Raw genomic sequence first — 18,997 nt, 5'->3', positions numbered from 1 at the left:
CAGTCCCTTGAGCAAGGACTCTTGTTTCATTTCCAGGTAAGTAGTTAAAAAAAATGAAAACAGAAAGTACAAGTGGACAAGGAGTTTCCAATATGTTAATTTAAATAATGTAATTGTTCATCTTCTTTTAAAAATTCTTTATATGCAAAATAAGCAGCTAAAATCTATATAATGTAATAAAGGGAAACTCTTATATGAACTGGAACTACAGTGATATTCAGCTGAAAGCTATCAAGCTCCTTGGCAAATATGTAATATGATACTCAGGAAGAACACAAAATTAATGTATACGTGCCACCTTTTTGCAAGCATCTTTGAAAACAACTTGTGGCTTCTTAATCTTGAAAGGCATTTTGAAGAGGATTACACAGTGAGAATTTTGAAATCTTATAAATTTCCCTTTTTAAAAGCTTACAGATGCTTTCATCGCAAAATAAGAACTTCCCTTTAGAATTTTAATTAGAATTCTTTTCACTCAAATTAATAACAAAAAACCAAACCAAACCAAAAAGAAAGTCCCTAAAAAACCAAACCAAACCAAACCAAAGAGGTTTTGTTTCTCTTTGTTAGGCAAAATAAGACACTTCTAGAAATAAGAGACCATTTTAGTCACATTAGAGTCAATGAGAAATTACTGAGTTCCTATTCAGATCACATGCTGGTTCACTTCAGGCAGTAGTAAAAAAATCATCTCTCTCTTTCATTTAACGGATTGATGCAAAGAATTAAGATACTATGAAGTGGAAAGAACTATATAAAGTAGAAAAGGCTCAAAGTTGTTCTTACAGCTAATTATCATTAAATAAATGATACTACTACTGTTTCAATTTTCATTTAAAATTTTCTATTGAATGATATAAAATATGTCTTTATTATGCTCTGTCTTATACTGGTTAGAACTTCCTTAGTTCATCAGCTGATCAGACTTGATTTGAGAAAAGTTCCCAATAAAGATAGAATTCCCTTTTCTGTTTGTATTACCATTAACTTTTAATTGCAGCCAAAACAAAAGTCTCTGAAATAGGGATAAAGGTACAGACAAAAGTAAAGTGTTCAGTAGACTTTTAAGGGTATTTATGTTTCTAAAAATGCTTACTATGTTCCTCAAAATAATTTGGCTGCTAAACTTCTGAAGAATTCAACAGATTTTTGTCCATATTCAGGTTTTGATATAAACATTTCAGCTATGGTGACTTCACCAACTTACTATGGACACCCAGTACATCATCTTATTTACCAATCACATTCAGTCTTTCTTAATGCAAGAATAAGGACACCCTTACATGGGCAAAAAGAGTTTCATACAATTCCACTTATTTTTCTTCCCCTTTCAGCATTTAATTTTCAAAGCAAAAATACATTCTGGTTGTAAGACATGTAATGTCTATGGTCATGTAATGTTAGTATGTAGTTATTTTAGTTCAAAATGATTACTAAATATTCCATCTATGTATCTAATATGGATGGACCATAGCTACATTTTGAAGAGAAAAATAAAGGCAAAAATTAAACTCATTCAAATGTACCAGTTCAAACTTATAGTTGAATAGTAAAATGATTTATCACATGAATGCATATATACATACAGATATGATTGTATGTTTCTTGAAGTACTGTCTCTGCCAGTTTTTTAAAATACCACCCTATATATTTCACTAAAATGAAAAAAACACTGGATTTTAATTTTGGTTATAAACAATACTTTATGACTTATTTTCATTATTTCAGTGTTTACCACACTTATCTATGTTATACATGTGTTTTTTTGCTATATATCCCTACATTTACCTGTATAGGTAAAACTAGATATTTACCTAAATGACTTTTAACCTGTTCACTAATGTCCATTGATATTATATTTTTGCACTTTCTACTGTTCTTGCTACAAATGATATTAAGAAAAAAATTATCCTAATGTTTTGTCATCTTTTTTGTGCTTTCTGTTCTTTACTGTTATTGCATTAATAAACCTCACATAGGTCAAACTATTCAAAGAACCAAAAAAAGTTTGAAACCCACAGGGCTGTGAAAATTTTACATATTTCTGTGAGCTCAATAGGACATGAAAAATTTGGTGCCCTGCCTTCTTGATGAAGATTAACAGGAACAGAAGATGGCTTGGCATGAATCCATTTTGTGACAAAAATTGCCATGAGAATACAAAATAGCACAATATCAATTCATTTTCATGAAAATGATGGTAATGAAAATGAGAAATGGCATCAGCTAAATCCATTTTCATTACTCTGTTATGATTGCAATCTTGTAGCTCTCAGCTAGTGGGCTGACTGAAGAGATCTATATTTTAACCACATTTTTAATGTCCCTGATGAGCATCTCCTTACCATTGTACACCATTTCATTCTAAACTTTGAATTCTGGTTTTAAAAAGCTTTTAGATCAGTTTCAGGTATCTAAACTTGACAGCATGTTTATTAATGATCTTTAAAAATGGTTCATAGAAAGCAAAGTCATGGAACTCTGAAGAAACTGGCATTGCATGACCGGATTTGTGAAAATGCAGAAACCCCTGCGTTTGTAAAAATACAAAAGCATAGTATAAAACTGTACGGGCTCAGATCAAACTAATTTTCCTTTAAAAAAGAAAAAAGTCTTAAAAATATTCTACTGAAATTAGATCATTTGGATTCCAGGTACTTTAGGAAACCCAAATTGTTGACATTTTTAGGAACTCTTGTACTATCAATTTTAAAACAATTTTGTTATAAATTAATTCTAAAAGAATTTTGTTATAAATTAAAAGATTATTTCTCACAGTCAAATTTTCAAGTTTATTCACATGGAATTGTTTCTGTTGGGTTTTTTCCTGAGTAAGCATAGAAATATTTTCTAATTACAGTAACATTTAACTTTCTTGGTGTGAATTAGGAACAAGTCAATATACACCATTCTTAACAAGAAAACCTATTTTTAATTTTTTTTGTGTTAACAGAGAAATTAAAATATTTGTGACTTAATATCTGGAAAGATTTCTTAAAAGAAATTTCCAAAGAAACCCATCCTAATTTTAACTATACTACTAATTAACCAAGTTCCTACAGTGAGATGTATGGTGGTTGTATGTGGTTGCATGAATAGTTTTAGCTAAACTTATGTCAGCATTTGGTTTTAGAGTATAATTACAATAATCACGTAATTATTATTTGTAAAAGAAAAATTATAACAAAAATAATTATCAACTTGTATGTATGCCCAACTGTTTAATGTACTGACATGTAACATATTTTTAGCTTTACACTTACAGCTTACATTTTTGCAAAGCTTAAACAACTCCCTTTGCTTTGAATTTTCAAGCGTCGCAGAATCTGATGCTCTGAGAACAGGATTAACTATACTTCATAAATACAGCTCAGTGTAATGGAAAAAAACTGAGTAGCCTAGCAGATGCACAGCTAATTTGAGCATTCCAGCAAGAATTTTGACATTCCTGTTCTCTGGCTTTTTGCATGAGCTTCCTTTGTGTCCACAATCTCTAAGATTTCCCCTTCTGCCACAGCAGTCTATAAATGAGACTTCCAGGATTTTCAAATTCTTTGTCTGATGTTTTTTAAATAGAGGGGACAAAGTGTCTTACTATCAAATTACCTCAGCAAATATGGCTCACAAATGCCATCAAAACATGATGTAGGGACCTATGAGACTCTTTTTCACAGTTTCCCCCATAACATCAAGAAATTTCGTTACAAAAAGCTCTTGATAAATTTATAACAAAAACTTCTTGTCATGCTAGTGTATCACAAGCCTTCCAGACACCATATGACACAAAGATGAGGCAGGTCTATTACAACCTGGCCATTTCCAGCAGCTTCCTTCTGTATGACCTGTTGAATGCAAACTGATCAACATGAAAATCAGTTTAACAAGCAAGACAGTACAGGTCAGCCAAAGACCTGTGTGGAAGGTTTTCCATCTAACGTTAAGCTCATGAAAACATGCACAACACCTTAAACATTTAGAATAAGTTTTTTCTTTCCAGGAAAAAGATATGTATACTGCAGTTGAAGTTTGGATCCATAATCTCTTCTAACATCATATTCTTAAAGGCAACAATATTATAATTCATTGCATTATATATTCATGTATTTTCATGTGTCTGAATTTAACTTTTTCTTCTTTAAGATAGTTTCTGTGAGTTATGGAACATTATATCAGTCAGATTTTTTATTAGTCTGAGTGGTGTTTGCTTTCTCTGCAGTTGGAAGCAGTGGTACATTTGCATCAAAACTATATATTGAAAAACAGGAAAAACAGAGAACTCCACCTGATTTCACATGGTTTATTTGCTATGCAATTCTTCAGAGTTCTCATGACAGAGAATTTAATAGAATAAAATGTGACATTAATTTACTTGTTTCTGAAATACACAGTAAAAGTAAAAAAAATCTGAGAATAATTAACATAGTGCAATTTTGAATTAATCTTAGTCTTGCCTTGTCCCATACAGCTTTTCCTACAGCATTAAATCTGATTTTTGATCTTGGAATTCTAAAAACATTCAGCACTTACCTGTTAGCTTCAAAACATAGTCATGGTTACTCTTCTTTTTTCTGCATTACAGTTTTGAAGTTTTAAAGTAAAAGAAAGCAGGTAAAGTATACTGATTCAGAATAGTATTAAGCAGCAGCTCCGCTCAGTTCTTTACATCATCTGAGTAATTATCTATTTTTTAAAATAGAATTATTCCATCTTCACTTGAAAAGTAGTTTACACATTCAATTGCAGTGACTGTATCAGGTAAGACTAAAATTCTACATACATTGTATAATGCTTATTTCAAACTTATACTCAAAAAGACCCTTGAAATATTAGCTAAGTTGGCCTTTGTCTCTCTTTTCTTACTCATGGAGTCTTTATGCCATGTCTAGCTATCTATCTGCTTAATGATGTCAGGATGCTGCCTCATAGGAGCTGGCTAATACAGTTCTAATGAACAAAATGATCTCCCCAGGCAGTGACATCACACAGTGTCTTCAAGGTGATCCAGGCTCTTATGAAGAGTTACTGTTACAAAATTACATATATCATTTCTTGAAAGTCATATCTAGGGCATTTTTTGAAGAGAGCTGTGCCAGTGTAGACAGCAGGGAATCACAGCACTCAAATCTCAACGTAGTTAAAATAGAACTACTTGAACTGAGCAAAAACTGAGTGGTATGGACAATCTGAAAATTGGTCCTGAACACCCAGATTCTCTGACTGAACTTCTTTGCGTAGGTTCAATGATTTTTCTGAGGACAGATGTTATATTAAGTTGTAATGTCCTTCACGTGGTTGCTGTGTCAAATACTTGACAAAATACCATTCCTCTGTGTCCTCTGTGCATTTTAACACTCAGCTGGTAGCCAGAAGACGTGATGCCTCCTGGCTAAAGAATTCATAGGGAACATAGAGTCCTGCAAGTGTGATGATATGATTGAAAGAGAAAATTTGAAATAGTTCAGTTACTAAACACAAGTAAGAAAACTGGATTAACTAATTTTAATTTTGGAACACAAACTCAATCCTCGTTAGGGAAATAGTATTCTGTATTGAATATGAAAGGCAGAGTGCTATGTTTCACTGAAATGGAATTACAGAGTATACTAATAACCACTCACAGCAATGTTTCTTCTTTAACAGATATTACAAAAATAATTTCTATATCAGATACTTTTTCTGAAAATTTGGGTATATATAAGTGTGATAAATGCTTTCTGATGGAGTGGGTTCTTTGTGTTGTTTTCCTGTTCTCTGGTCATCCACGTTTTCTTGGATCACCAGTTTTTCTATTAGAAAGAGAGGAACTGCTAGTTTTGTATCAGACTATCTCAAACTGAATAAGCTCTGCCTCAATGGAACAATGAAACAGGTATAACACAGGCAAAGCTACAGGTCTGTAGGAAAGATAAAGGAGAGACTGTGTGTTTACATTAAACACCTGTAAAAACACATGTCAAAAATACAAGAACAGAGGAAAAAGGACTTGCTGCTTTTGATCAAAACCGATACTTTTCATTGTCACTCTAGCTAAAAGTGATGGAAATTGGTCACAGGTGTGAAAAAAATAGATTGCTCAAAGGGAAGAGAAAGAGTTAGATTTATGTTCATCTGGTATTCTGAAGCGATATTAACACTTCTGGATGCAAAGGGAAATAAGGTGATAGTGATCTACACATATACTTGACCATTTTGGTGGATCTGTAAGTTTCTTGGGTTGGCCATGAGTTTCTAAACATCTATGTCTATAACCATCTTTTTATATGTATGTATATGTTTGTGTCTACATAATTCTGTTGCAATACATCTTTCCTGAAAGCTTAAAGCAATATTCCAAGGTAACAAGATGAATGGCAATGTATATGTCTTTGCTACAACACAATTTCAGTAATTCTTTTAACTTGGGGATATCATAGATCACTGTTTCAGAGTCTGACACACGTAAAAATTATGCTTTATTCCTATTTAATAACTACTGAAATGATTGTTCTTAAAAAGGGCAGGCAAATGACGTCCTGTTTCACTGTGACAAGATCAAAGAGAATGTTAGTTGCTCTCTGCCCTGGTTTTCCTTACTGAATCTCACAATTGCTTTACCCTTAGCTGAAATACTGCTAGAAATAAAACAGACCATCTGATGATGAGAAACAGCCTCGTTTTGCAGCTTCTAGTACAATACAGTGTCTAAAGTAGTCTCTATAAGAATACGGTTTGCACAAGTGGACAATCGCCATCCTGCTGATGAGACAAGTATAAACAGTCTACACCTTGAACTCAAGTACTATCGTTCTCAGAGGTCCAGAAGTACACATATGCTCTTTGAATAGTCTCATAAAAAGATGTACACAATAACAAAAAGCAGATTTCATATAAACAAGGAAACATAAAAAGAAGACTGCACCAAGTGGCACAATGTGAGGGTAGCACTAACACCACTAATTCGCTGTGTTGTATTTGCACCTGATATAGAAGTGGATTGACATTGGCATGTGTTTTCAACTTCTCTGTCAGTGTGAGATGCTGCCAGTTACATAACATGTAAAGAATGCCATTAAAACACAATGTGAAAAGGACTTTCTGTACAAAAGAAAATCCAATAGAAGAAAAGAATGCACCTCAGTGTCCTGCCTTAATTATAGGCCTTCCTTGTGCCTATATTTTAAATAACTTTTATGTGCAATCCTTGTATTTTACAGTTTCTGACTTAATGTGTGAGGCACTTTAGTATGGCATGATTGTTTCTAGGCAGCCCTCCAGCTGTGGGCCAGCACTTGGTCAGACTGATTTGTTCTTGGCAGGAAGCTAAGAACACATTACACTTTCAGTTGTACATTATGACTTTGCTGGGTTGTTGTGGGAAATAGCCAAAAGTGTTATCTTAATCCTTTCAATAGTGTACAGTTTGATCTGCTAATCACTCACAACCTCAGCTCTTAGAAAGGGGTGGATTAATGGCAGTTTTCAGAAAATGCTGGTAAGTTTAGAGTGTTTTGGTAGTCTCTTACACTGCATAACCACTCTGATCAATCACATACTAATTCTTATTCTTATGACAATGATTGTAATGAGAAAAGGAAACTGCAGGACATGAATCTTCTTATGTGATAAAGATTACTGCAAGGATTTGACAGGGTACAAAATTAAACCCACCCTCTTAATAATCTTGAAATTATCATCTACTGTCTGCTTCAAATGCCATAGGGGAGGTGACTGCTTGGACGTTATCGGTCACAAAAATAGAGAGTAGGTCTATTCTTTCTTCAACCCAGTGAATCATCATTCAGAGATTGTGTTGTAAGTGATAAAGGCTGCCACTTATGGAAATTAAGAGACCGAGTCTTTTAGTATAGCTAAACAAGAAAGGGAGTAGAGATGAAAAGCAGAACTTGGCCAAATTGACTTTGGCAAAAATTCCTCTTTTTTCATGTTGAGATGAAAATTATGTAGTAGATCAAAAGGACAAATGTTCAGTCCAACATGCCAGTCTTATTTTTAAAAAAGATTTCATTTTTCTAACCTGTTGCTGTTTTTCACCCTCTTCTCTCACTTGCTAATAAGGCTGCTAACAGTGCTACGTTACAAAGGAAGTCTGAAAATAGTTTTTGTTTGTTTGTTTAAATATTTTGGCAGTTAGCCAATAACATTTCTTCAAAATAAAAATAAAAAATAAATAAAAATAAATAAAATTTAAAAAATAAGGAATAGATTGAATTATCCCAGTGACTAACATGTGAATGACATACCATAGTTTTTTAACAACCTGAAAGATAAAAATTCTGCAGTTTAGAGAAATTTGTTGGCATATAAAGCATCCTTTATGGTGTAGTAATGTGCTTTCAGGCTGTGTTATATTCATCAAAGAGTATAACTGTCAACTCATTTAGTCATATTGCTGTACTGACTGATTAGGATGCAGTAACACCAACGGGCTGTATTTACAGAAGTTGCTAGTGGTGGTTTACACTTGGGTTAGCCTGACATTAGCTTGAAATGAAGGAACTGAAAATGTAGAACTAAAGGAGAACATGACAAAATACACCATTTTTTATATTATCATCTCAGTATTGCTTCAAAAATGGAAACTGGATATCCTTTTAATCTTTAGAGAAAAATACATCCCACAGGACTATGGAAAGCTAGACTAATTCTCCATTACATCACAGCCTCTGTCTAGGTAACATGTAGGTTCTTCATCTTTACATACAGCTAATATTTTTTAAATACAGTTCATAATACTTCAGCTAAATTAATTTGAAAATCAATATGCTCAGGACTGTGAAATGTTGTTATATTAGCTTGTGGTTATAGAAAGAGAGAGAAGTTAACATTTTAGAGCAAAGGAAAAAGGTAGAGTTTTATGGCTTTTTTTAATAATATATTTTAAGGCTATTCAGCCCAAATGAAGCCCTGTAAGCACCTCAGTGTTTCAGGGTCCAATTCCAGAAATATCAATTTTCTCCTAGGATAAATAGAATAGATTATCATCTATTTTAAAAAACAGGAGAACAATTCAAGACTGTGACAAGATCATAATGTCCTAACACTTTTCTCATTTAGGTTATAAACCACCATTTAATTTTCACTACATAGATCCAGCCTGTAAAGATGCAAAATCTGACAATGAATGAAAATAAATTATTTCCTAGGTGACAAGTGGGGAAAATATGGACACACTGTAACAGACAGTGATTCATCCATGTAAATGTACAATGGTAAGGACACACACTTTTTAATGATGAGTTAGTCTAAAAGTGTCTTCCTTCCATGTATGTAACTACTGTGCTTCCCACCAATGCATCATTTGTCTATAAAGGAACAAAGGTATGCTGTAAAGCAGCAGGGACAGAAAAGGATTTCTGACCAATGATATTGCATAAGAGCTACTGTATGATTTACAATATATCAGGAGTGTCCAGATAGGTTTTCCCTCAAGTGAATGTAGGGTAACACTGCTCACCACAGAGAAAGAGATGATGACAAGAGCAGTGTCTCTCATTAATATCTGCCTGTACACCAAGTTTAAACCTAATAAGTTTGGGTTTAAATCTGTGATAAATCTAGATATTATTATAGAAGGAAAAGCTAAGGTTCTTATACAATGACAAGGGGCATTGTTTTTAGAATCAATATTTTTCTAAGAAAATTTATAGGAAATTTTGTCCTCAAAATTTGCAGAGATTTGCAGGCACCTGACTGCTCCAGGTTTCATAACCTTTCCCATGGAGGCTGCATTGCATAAACATGACTGAACAGCAGTGGATGACATGACAAAAGAAGGAAACTAAAAAGGTATGGTAATACATTTACTCTGCCTAATTTTCATTTCTTACTCTCTCTCTCTCTTTTTTTTTTTTTTTTTTTTTTTTTTTTTTTTTTTTTTTTTTTTGTGTTTCCCCAAAACTTTATCCCTATGGACAAAGCTGCAACAAATACAGGGTGAGAGTGATATAGTAAAAACAAGGGCAAATATGTGACTTCTGCTGTCCATAGCTGTTAACTAGTTCATGGTAGTGTGGTGAACAGGCTCAAGAAGAGGGGAGGAATAGGCTGCAGAATGTCTCCCTGCATCTCTGCAAATGAACTTTTACAAAAAATGAATACAGATTAAACAGGAGGATGAACTACTGCTTTTCATTTTGATTTTTAAATATTTTATTTCAAACACAAAGTAGGTCATAAAGGAATGGGAAAGTACAGGCCTAAATCTATAGCTGAAGCAGGAGCTGTGCTGCACAGTGTTCTCATTTGGATGAGGAACCTGTTTTTTAAGTGAACATACTTAAGCTCCTCACAGGGCTTCAGATCACGTCACATAGCACATGAATAGGATTCCTTTCAAATGAGATTAAATCAGAACATGCAATCCCAGTGTGTAACCAATAAATCCAACTGCTAACTGGCATTCAAGTCCCCAGGTAGAAACCAGAACTAATCCAAAATATAGATTCTGAAATGCATAATGTGGATAGCAAGCTTTCCACATGAATTGTTTTGTTGTCAAGATCCACTTCTATTGGGCCACATGCTTGGTGTGTTGGACTGAAACTTGCTGGCCAATGCTACCAGAGACATCAAAAGGCAGAATGTCTGAGATTTTGCACACAATGTCCAGTACTCTTCCAAATTGCCTTTGAACAACTGCTGTGTTACAATCTGAAAAACAAATATTCCCTTAATATTGTTGTGAGGAGGACCAGACAGAATCTGAGCTGAGACAGTCAGAGCTCAACTTCAATTCTACTTCTATATGACAAACTTTATCTGTGGCACTTCTCCCATGAATACTACCTGTGCCTGAGCAGTAATTTCAAAGGATGAAAAAGATTTTTCTATTTTAATTTTGAATTGTCATCAGTTTCCACTGAAAACTACCTTATTTAGGGGATACATAGTGAGCTAAAATAATACTTTTATATTAAAAAACATATATAAAATACATAAAATATATGTCAAATATATAAAAATTGTGAAGATATTAAAAAAATAATATTGATTCTTTCCTTTCCATCCACAGAAACAATTCTTGTTCTTTGTGTGAAAATGTTTTCAGGGAAGTAGATATTCTTGTCTGATCTCCTGTTACGTTACATTCCCTTACATTTAACCGTATACATAGAATTACCAAAGTCATGCTTTGCAAAAAAAAAAATAAATTGTGTCCTGTGATGGGCATCAGGTACTGAAAACTCCATTGCTTCCATTGATTTTTTCCCATTTTCCATATTCAGTTTTAGATTTTGTATAGCAATTTCTATGTTATGCATTTACAGTAATGTTCTAAATTATCTAAAAAGCTTTACAAATGTAAAAAGTTTCTGTTAAAATACTTTAAGGAAACATTTCAGCCTTTCATTTGAAAAGTTACATTTATGAATTCTGTCACATGCAGTTATGTTCAACAACTCCTCAAAGATTTTTGCAATTCTTATCAACTCCCTTTCCAATGTTCAGCATAAATGAAATTATACCATTGGTCTCACCAGTGAGAATAATCATCCCTCTAACCTATTTTCTTTATTTTATTGTTAATTATGGAATTATCCACTTCATTTTAAATTCCACATTGGAAAGAATTATTTTGAATAAGAAACTTTGTTTTTTGAAGTTTCCTAATTTTTCTACAACATTTATATGATGATCACATCTATTAATTTTGATCTATTATAAAACAATCACAAGCACTTTCAAAGACAACATCGTGAAAATATAATCAAAATTATAATTAATGAAAATAATTAATAAAAATTTTAAATTCCCTAGTAAAATATGTAGCTTTTTTGGATTGTTCTGTCCATTTTAAGACTGAATTTATAATTTCTACCTCAACATTTTCAAGGTAGATGCTATTTCATTTAGGAAGAAAACTAGCTTTTTAGCCTAAGTAGCTCAGGTATTTTCTAAATATTCTGTGTCTTCATAAAGTTCTTTAAGTACCACGATTTGAGGTTGAAGCTAAGACAAGTTGTATAAAATGCATAATTCAGTGAGCAAGAAGAAAACGTACAACTATATAAATTACAGGCTAAGGCACTCCCTAAGAAAGCTTAAACCTTGTAAGAAGCAAGAGAGTCCTGCCATGTTAATTTCTTGACTGTGGAAGAAAACCAGCTCCATCATTTCAAAATTACTACCTATCCTGGAAGAAACTAACATCCTTCCTTTCTTCTGTCACCTTAAATTCCCTCTTCAAGAAGTCAAGAAGTATCACTTCAAAATCTGTGAATTAACCAGTGTTCAGTGAATGAAAAAAGAGGCCATAGAGTACCTACCTTGCAGCCACTTACTTGTTTGAGCAGGTTTCTCTAGCCAGTGCTTCAGGCTGCATGGCATATTTACCCTGTTTAAGTTTTGCAGTTTTGATGCATAAAGGAAAATTTTCAAATGAACACACTGTCTCGGAGTCATACAAAAGTAGAAAAGCTAGTGTAAGACTGGGGGATCAGAAGGGTCCTAAAAACTCAGAAGCAACTTGACTGTGTAAAGTATGCCAAGTTATTTTACAACCTTCATCAATGAATATTTTTGCAAATTAATTTAGTCTCTTTTGATTTAATAAATAATTATTATGATTTATAATTGTTGCAATGATTGGACTGATAGAGAAAGTCAATGTTCAAGATATATTTATAGTTACTAACTGCTTCTTCATCATGCACTTTGGAAATCTTTATTAACCTTACATATCTTTCACACTTTAGTATGAAATTTACGCTAAATTCATTTTAGGATGAAGGTGACTTTTACTACAACTCTTGTCTGAGGCATACTTAGCAATATACACATGGTCATCAGCAGTTTGAGTGACAGATTATTATCTAATCTTGCATTCCACTCACACAGGCAGTTTTCCAGTAGATTTGACATTGATCATCTGTCCATTTGATTTGTTAACTTTATAAAAAAGTGCTTTTTTAAAAAATGACTAAAAGCTTGTAACTTTGTATTAGAAATGCTGTTATTTTATATTTTACTACATCATGAATTTATTTTCCAGAGAAATGGCTTTGATTGGTGAAACCAATGACATTATTTTTCCTTCTCTATCATCTCTCCACAGCTAAATGAGCCTCAGGAATTTGCGGTTCAAATGTGATTCATCTGACTGTCACAAGAGAATCGATGCTGGACTGACAGAATGGGGAGATAGTAAGAAAATGCATCACTATGGACATGAAACCCTCATGTTACTGTCAGCGCGTTCACTCTATAATAAATCTAATTTTCCTATAAATTTTCTATTTACCAAGTGTTTATGACCAAAAAAAAAAGTAGGAAACCACAAAACAAGATAATGTATGACACTAGAAAGAAAATAAACTCTCCCAAATGGTTTTGGGAACACAAAATGTCAAAGTTCACGTTTGTAGAATATAGTATTATCTAATTTTTAATATTCATTACATAACATTTTCATAGTGAGGATGTCTTTTAAAAAAAGGTAAATATATTATAGACTACTTATTTTTTCACTATTCATGCTAAAGGTCAGTGATACTATCTAGGAATGCTCATAAAGAATGGATGAACCTGTGTGTAAACAGCCAAACACTTTCTACAGTATAAGTGCATACAAGAAATAAAAAAAAATTATCCAAAACTTGGCAAATATGTTCATGATTTCTTAAAATTTGCTCACAATTTTTTTTAAGCTGGGTGACTTGTCTATAACCTAAAGAAAATAGGTACTAAATAGTCAACATTATTATGAATATTAATGAGAGACATGGAAAATTAAGATCCAGGCCAAGGACTTTACTAATGACTAAGAGAATAAATTCTGTCTCCATTTAGCCTTAAATAACTTATTTGTTCCTATGAGTAAAATTGTTTCTCCAGAAATACTTTTTTTTACAGGATTGATTGTTTTATATTTATAGTAAAATAATCCAAGATCTGATTAGGCATCTATACAGCTCTAGCAATTATATTATAAAAATATCTCAAAATGTTATTATCAAAACACTGTTTATTTTATTGAAACACCACTGGTGTAATAGAAAACTGCCAGGTCTCCTTTGAAGAAAGAAAAATTTATTTTTAAAAAGCAAGTATTTCTTCTGAAAATTAGGAAAAGCATGGCCTGAGTTCTACAGCTGGTGCTCCTGAGACTGTTGGGTCCAGAGTGTTGCCCTACACTGTGAGGACATACAAGGATCCTTACTAGTCTGGGTTACTTAGTACTGTGTTCCATCTATATATGTTTCACCTATGTGAGGTCAAGATGTGTGGGATTTTTGCTACTCTGCCGTTACTGTCTTCATATCATTGCAAAAGAGAGATCTAAACCAAAGATCTGTCACGTGTGGATTTTTCCTATTCCCTGTTCATTGTCAAATCAGTTCAATGCTGCTGTTAGCATAATACTGTGTAGTCGTGTCTGCTGATTTCCTACTCTCTTTCTTGCTGGAAAATGTACTAAGTAGGTGTCACACAAGTGTAAACTCCTCTGGTGAGTTTATATAACTCCTCTTCACAGAGGCAAGTGATATTTTGGTTCTGCACTGATATGAACCTAAAATACCACCATAAAGAAGACGTATGTGTCTTCCTATGATTAAAATGTTTCAAATATATCTTATTAAAATGATTTTCTATCTTTATAACATATTTCTGTAAATATTTACATGTCTTTCATATGATTATCCTCTCTCTCGTATCACACTGTTCTTTAGCAAAGAACAGCTACCACTGATGTTACTTGGAAAAGGTCCTTAGAAAATGACCGTGATTGTCCTGGTTACTTCACAAAAGAGATTTAACCCTGAACTAGATGAACACTGTATTTTAATGAAATTTCTTAAATATTTCTTACTAATCAGCAGAATTGTTTAACAAAATACTTAAAACTGAGACATGAAATTACAGATATAATTTAAATTACTTTCACAGGTATATGAAGATTAATATAACACATAATGTTATTATTTTAGTACAAAACTAATATATCAAGAAGCCGTCTCTGGAGATGCCTCAAAATAAGGCAAAAATACTGATTCTATGAAAGTTCTTGATACTTGCTACAGTATCTCTTCATCTTAGAGATGTCCCATCTCACTAAAATATGAAAAAAAATATTCTCATATGTGTATAAATAAAAATATTTTTTATACCTTTGTTGCCTTTTTTTCTTTGAATCTTCAAAAGTACAAAGGCACAATGTCTTGGTTTAATTTAAACATTAAAGGCAACAGTCACAACAGTTCAATTCAGCCTATGTCATAGCTTTCATGATGAATATAGAAAAATTTTGTACACCAAGAAATGACAGTAATTCAGGCTTATTTAAAAAGTGCTTTTAAAAATGTATCAACTACATTTTGGATAAATATTGCTTTCAAAAAATGGATAGTTTATGTAAGTAAAATTCCTTAAAATAATCATCCATGTTTATAACTTCAACAACAAGATTATAAAAACATAATGAGAAATAATAGATAATTACTAAAATGAAACTCAAAACTCCTTTGATCTGGGAACTCCCCATTCTAGTTGGGTGGGCTTTCTTATGGTTTTAGGGAAATTTTTCTGTCTTAGAAATGAAAAAAGCTAATTTCAGAGGACAGTTTCTTTGGTTTTAGTGCATAGAGAAAAGTTTGTATTTAGAATATGCTAGTAAGTGCAAACGTTGAGTTTCTAAATCACATTTTGAAGTTTTTCTTTAAGAAAATCATGTGTGAGTTCTGGTCACCCTTTTTAATTATTATCATATATTTTAAATCAAATACAATTGTCTGTTCTCTGAACAATAGCTCCTAAACCAGGTAAACTCTAAGTAACTTTGCTGTAGTCAGCCAGGAGAGGGATAGCAGTGCGAAAACAGTAACATCAAAATTAACTTACACCTTGGGAATATGTTCATCCTGTCAAATCTATAGTCAAATCAAAGTAAAAGCTTTTCAAGATATCTTAAACAAGAACTAGAAGTCCTGTAACCTATTATGCATTACAAATTAAACCCTTAAGTGGGTGTGTAGGCCTACATATAGCCCAGACTTTATCTTTCTAATCTGGTGATGAATACAGCAGGCCACCATCTGGTGTGCGTGTACATCAACAACTACAATACAGCCCTACAATTTAATAATCACAAATTTTAACTGCTACTTACCACTTATTTCCAGCTACGGGTCTCAGATTAAATCTGTCAAATAAACGTAGAAAATCAGCATAAGATTAACTGTTTTTGTTCCGGATTTCAGATGCAGACAGTGAAGCTGGGAGAGCTCTGCTGTTGCTACGGAAACCTGACGCTGAGGATTTAATGACAGCATCAGATGGTATTGTACTAGAGATTGTCTGCTTGAGGGACTAGACAGCATGCTGCTGATAAGAAGTAAGAATGGATTCTAAATGTTTTCAATTTGCTTTACCAGATGAATCCTCTCGTTGTCTGAAAATTTGATAGTAGGTACAAAGAATTTATATTAACGTTAGAAAAATACATAACAGAGAAACATAATCTACCTGGAAGCTCTCTAGGCAGGTAACTAATCTTTCTAAACCTTTACTCAATATATGTTTATAAAATTAATACTGTATTTTAGTCTGAAGAAAGTATACTTTGCATCTTCAAAAAAACTGTGTTTAAACTAATAGCTTATAAAAATAAAGACCTTTTAAGTTCTTGTATTTTAAGTTCTTTAATTATTGTTAATAAAGGATTCAAAGAGGAAAAATTTTCAACAAGATCCAGATTTACAGAGTCTTGAAACTATTAAAATCCAGGGACTTATTTTCAATTCAGTCATTCATTTAGGTTTGTAAATATTTTTATTTTGTGATGTGATGTTTAAAATACTACTACAATTCAAACCCAGTATTTCTGAACAGTTTGCATAAACTGCAAAGTATCATCTGTCAAAATACAGACTGATACATGTCTTTGGCAGCTCAAAATTTTCTTTTAAAAAGTCTTTTTCTACTTCACATATCTTTCTGAATTTCATTTACCTCTGATTAGTTGATTGTTATCAGATGAAAAAATATCGTAACGATATTTTCTGAAAACGAAAAACATGATTCTTCTATCAAATATGTATATTTAGTAGTACACCTGAGCTCCAGGATATTAGTTCAGTGGGAAGTTTACATAAATACACAGAAATTATATTTTATAATCAATTGAGGGTCTTTTGTACTAAGGCATTTTACAAAGATATTATGTTTCCCACTACATAACACTGGGAAGCCTCTTGACTGTAGTCACAAAAACTCCTCCTTCAAGAATAAGGCCACTTCAACTTTACTCTCCAAACAGAGCAGAAAGGATGGCCATACCAAAGGTCTAAACTACACATCACATAGGACAGTTTGATCAATATGCCTTTGAAGGTTAAAGATTGATGCAGTCCTACTGGGATTTAAGACTGTATCTCCAGGAGTCTTAGGTATTTCAAACATGAAGATAACCCCATCAACAGACCTCACCATTGACGTCAAAGGGAATTTCTGATTATGCTAATGGCAGGACCATGCAATACCTCTACCTACGATCCCTCAAGAAGAAAAAAAAGAAAAAAAAAAAGAAGCAAACAAACAAAATAGAGCAAGGAGAAACCTATGAATTTCTTATTATTAATTTCCCTTTTTGCTTTGAATCTTAAATAATACTGGAGGAAAAGTATTAATTATCGATCCATAGTCAAATTAAAACTTCAGGAAAAACAGTTCAGGTTGAACTAATATTTCTTTCTATTGATTTTTGAGTAAGAGTTAGGAGGTTCAAGATAAAGAGTAGGGTTGTCTTTGACAAAACGAACAGCAAAACCAAGAAAATAATATTAAGTTGCAGTCAACGCAGGTAATCTTAGGTTAAACACAGTCATCTCTTTTGAATTAAACATTAAAAAAAAACTACATAAAAATTTGGGTTTACTTTCAAATGAACAATGTTTTGAATGGAAAAGAACTTTTCCTTGAGTAGTCAAAATAAAATGAGTTAGCATTTCACAAATGAACTACTTTCTACCTTTTTGGAAAACTCCCCATATTCTAGTCCAAGCTGCTCACCAATTTCAAACTGAATTTCTTGTTTTAGACAACTTTTGCCCAACTCTTTTTTGGGCTGTAATACTTGTCAAAGCCAATAAAATACCCCACACAATATATGTTGTGCAATAGCTTTGAAAACCCCTTAGAAGGAGCATTTCCAGAATATACCACTACAAAATATAGTAAGTATAAGAGTATGTGGTATTTGAACATAACGTATTGCATGTACATTCACCTTTATTATCTTAGAAAGCTGAAGGGTTTTGAAGAGGTTTCAAGAGAGGCTTTTAGGAAAACATAAGGGAAAATTATTCTGAATATTTTTGAAATAGGGAAAATTATTAATGGAGGGTACCCAGTAAAACAAATGAAAACAAATTTTATGACAGCACTTAAAACTAGGTTAAAATGTAAAGAAAATAATCTTAGAGTAATTTTATCAAAAATATACATCTGAATTTTGAAAAATATGTACATCATGTACAAAACAAATGACAAAGAGGTTGAAATTGTTTTAGATTAATTTGTGCTTTGAATCTTCGTGAACTCTGATTTTTTTTTTTTGTTTCTTCCTCTGATTTTTAGGGTGTATATGTTATTAAAAGTGTTACAATGGGTCTAGCATCTCTCTAAAGACAGAGGGAACTCACTCTTTAAAAGCAACCTTAGAGAACGTCCCAGAGTCTACATGTTCTTTTCGGCAAAAAAGAACAGTCAAAGAGCACAGGTCTGAATTCTATGCAGAGACTGACAAACTGCTGAGAAGAATGAGAAGCACAAAGGCCTCATAGACCACAAATTGGCCAAAGGACAATCATGTAGATGTTGCTATAACTCAAAAAGTCACTGAGCAGTTGAAGCTAAGCTTAGGAAAGAGGAATGTCTAGTGGTGACGTGCACAAGAAGGGGCCAGAGCTGCTTACAAATACTTTCCATTTCTATTTTCTTTGTCTCTCTGAGTTTGTTTCTTAATTAAAAATATTCCCTATATCAGAGGCTTTTTAGCTCA

The 18,997-nt window shown here is 32.8% G+C and overlaps 1 protein-coding gene across 1 annotated transcript in view; it reads right to left on the bottom strand.

Annotated features, from left to right (window-relative positions):
* The window catches only part of EYS (eyes shut homolog), an 863,631-nt gene extending 847,395 nt beyond the window's left edge, over positions 1 to 16,236 (bottom strand). The window contains exon 1 of the mRNA XM_064650232.1: positions 16,106 to 16,236. The gene's annotated coding sequence lies outside the window, so the exon portion shown is untranslated. The remainder of the gene's footprint in view (positions 1 to 16,105) is intronic.
* Positions 16,237 to 18,997: the final 2,761 nt, after the last annotated feature.

The sequence above is a fragment of the Pseudopipra pipra genome, chromosome 3 (genome assembly GCF_036250125.1).
Source record: "Pseudopipra pipra isolate bDixPip1 chromosome 3, bDixPip1.hap1, whole genome shotgun sequence".
Taxonomy (NCBI): domain Eukaryota; kingdom Metazoa; phylum Chordata; class Aves; order Passeriformes; family Pipridae; genus Pseudopipra; species Pseudopipra pipra.
The sequence above is the reverse complement of the archived record's forward strand: the minus strand, read 5'-3'. Positions and strand labels throughout refer to the sequence as shown.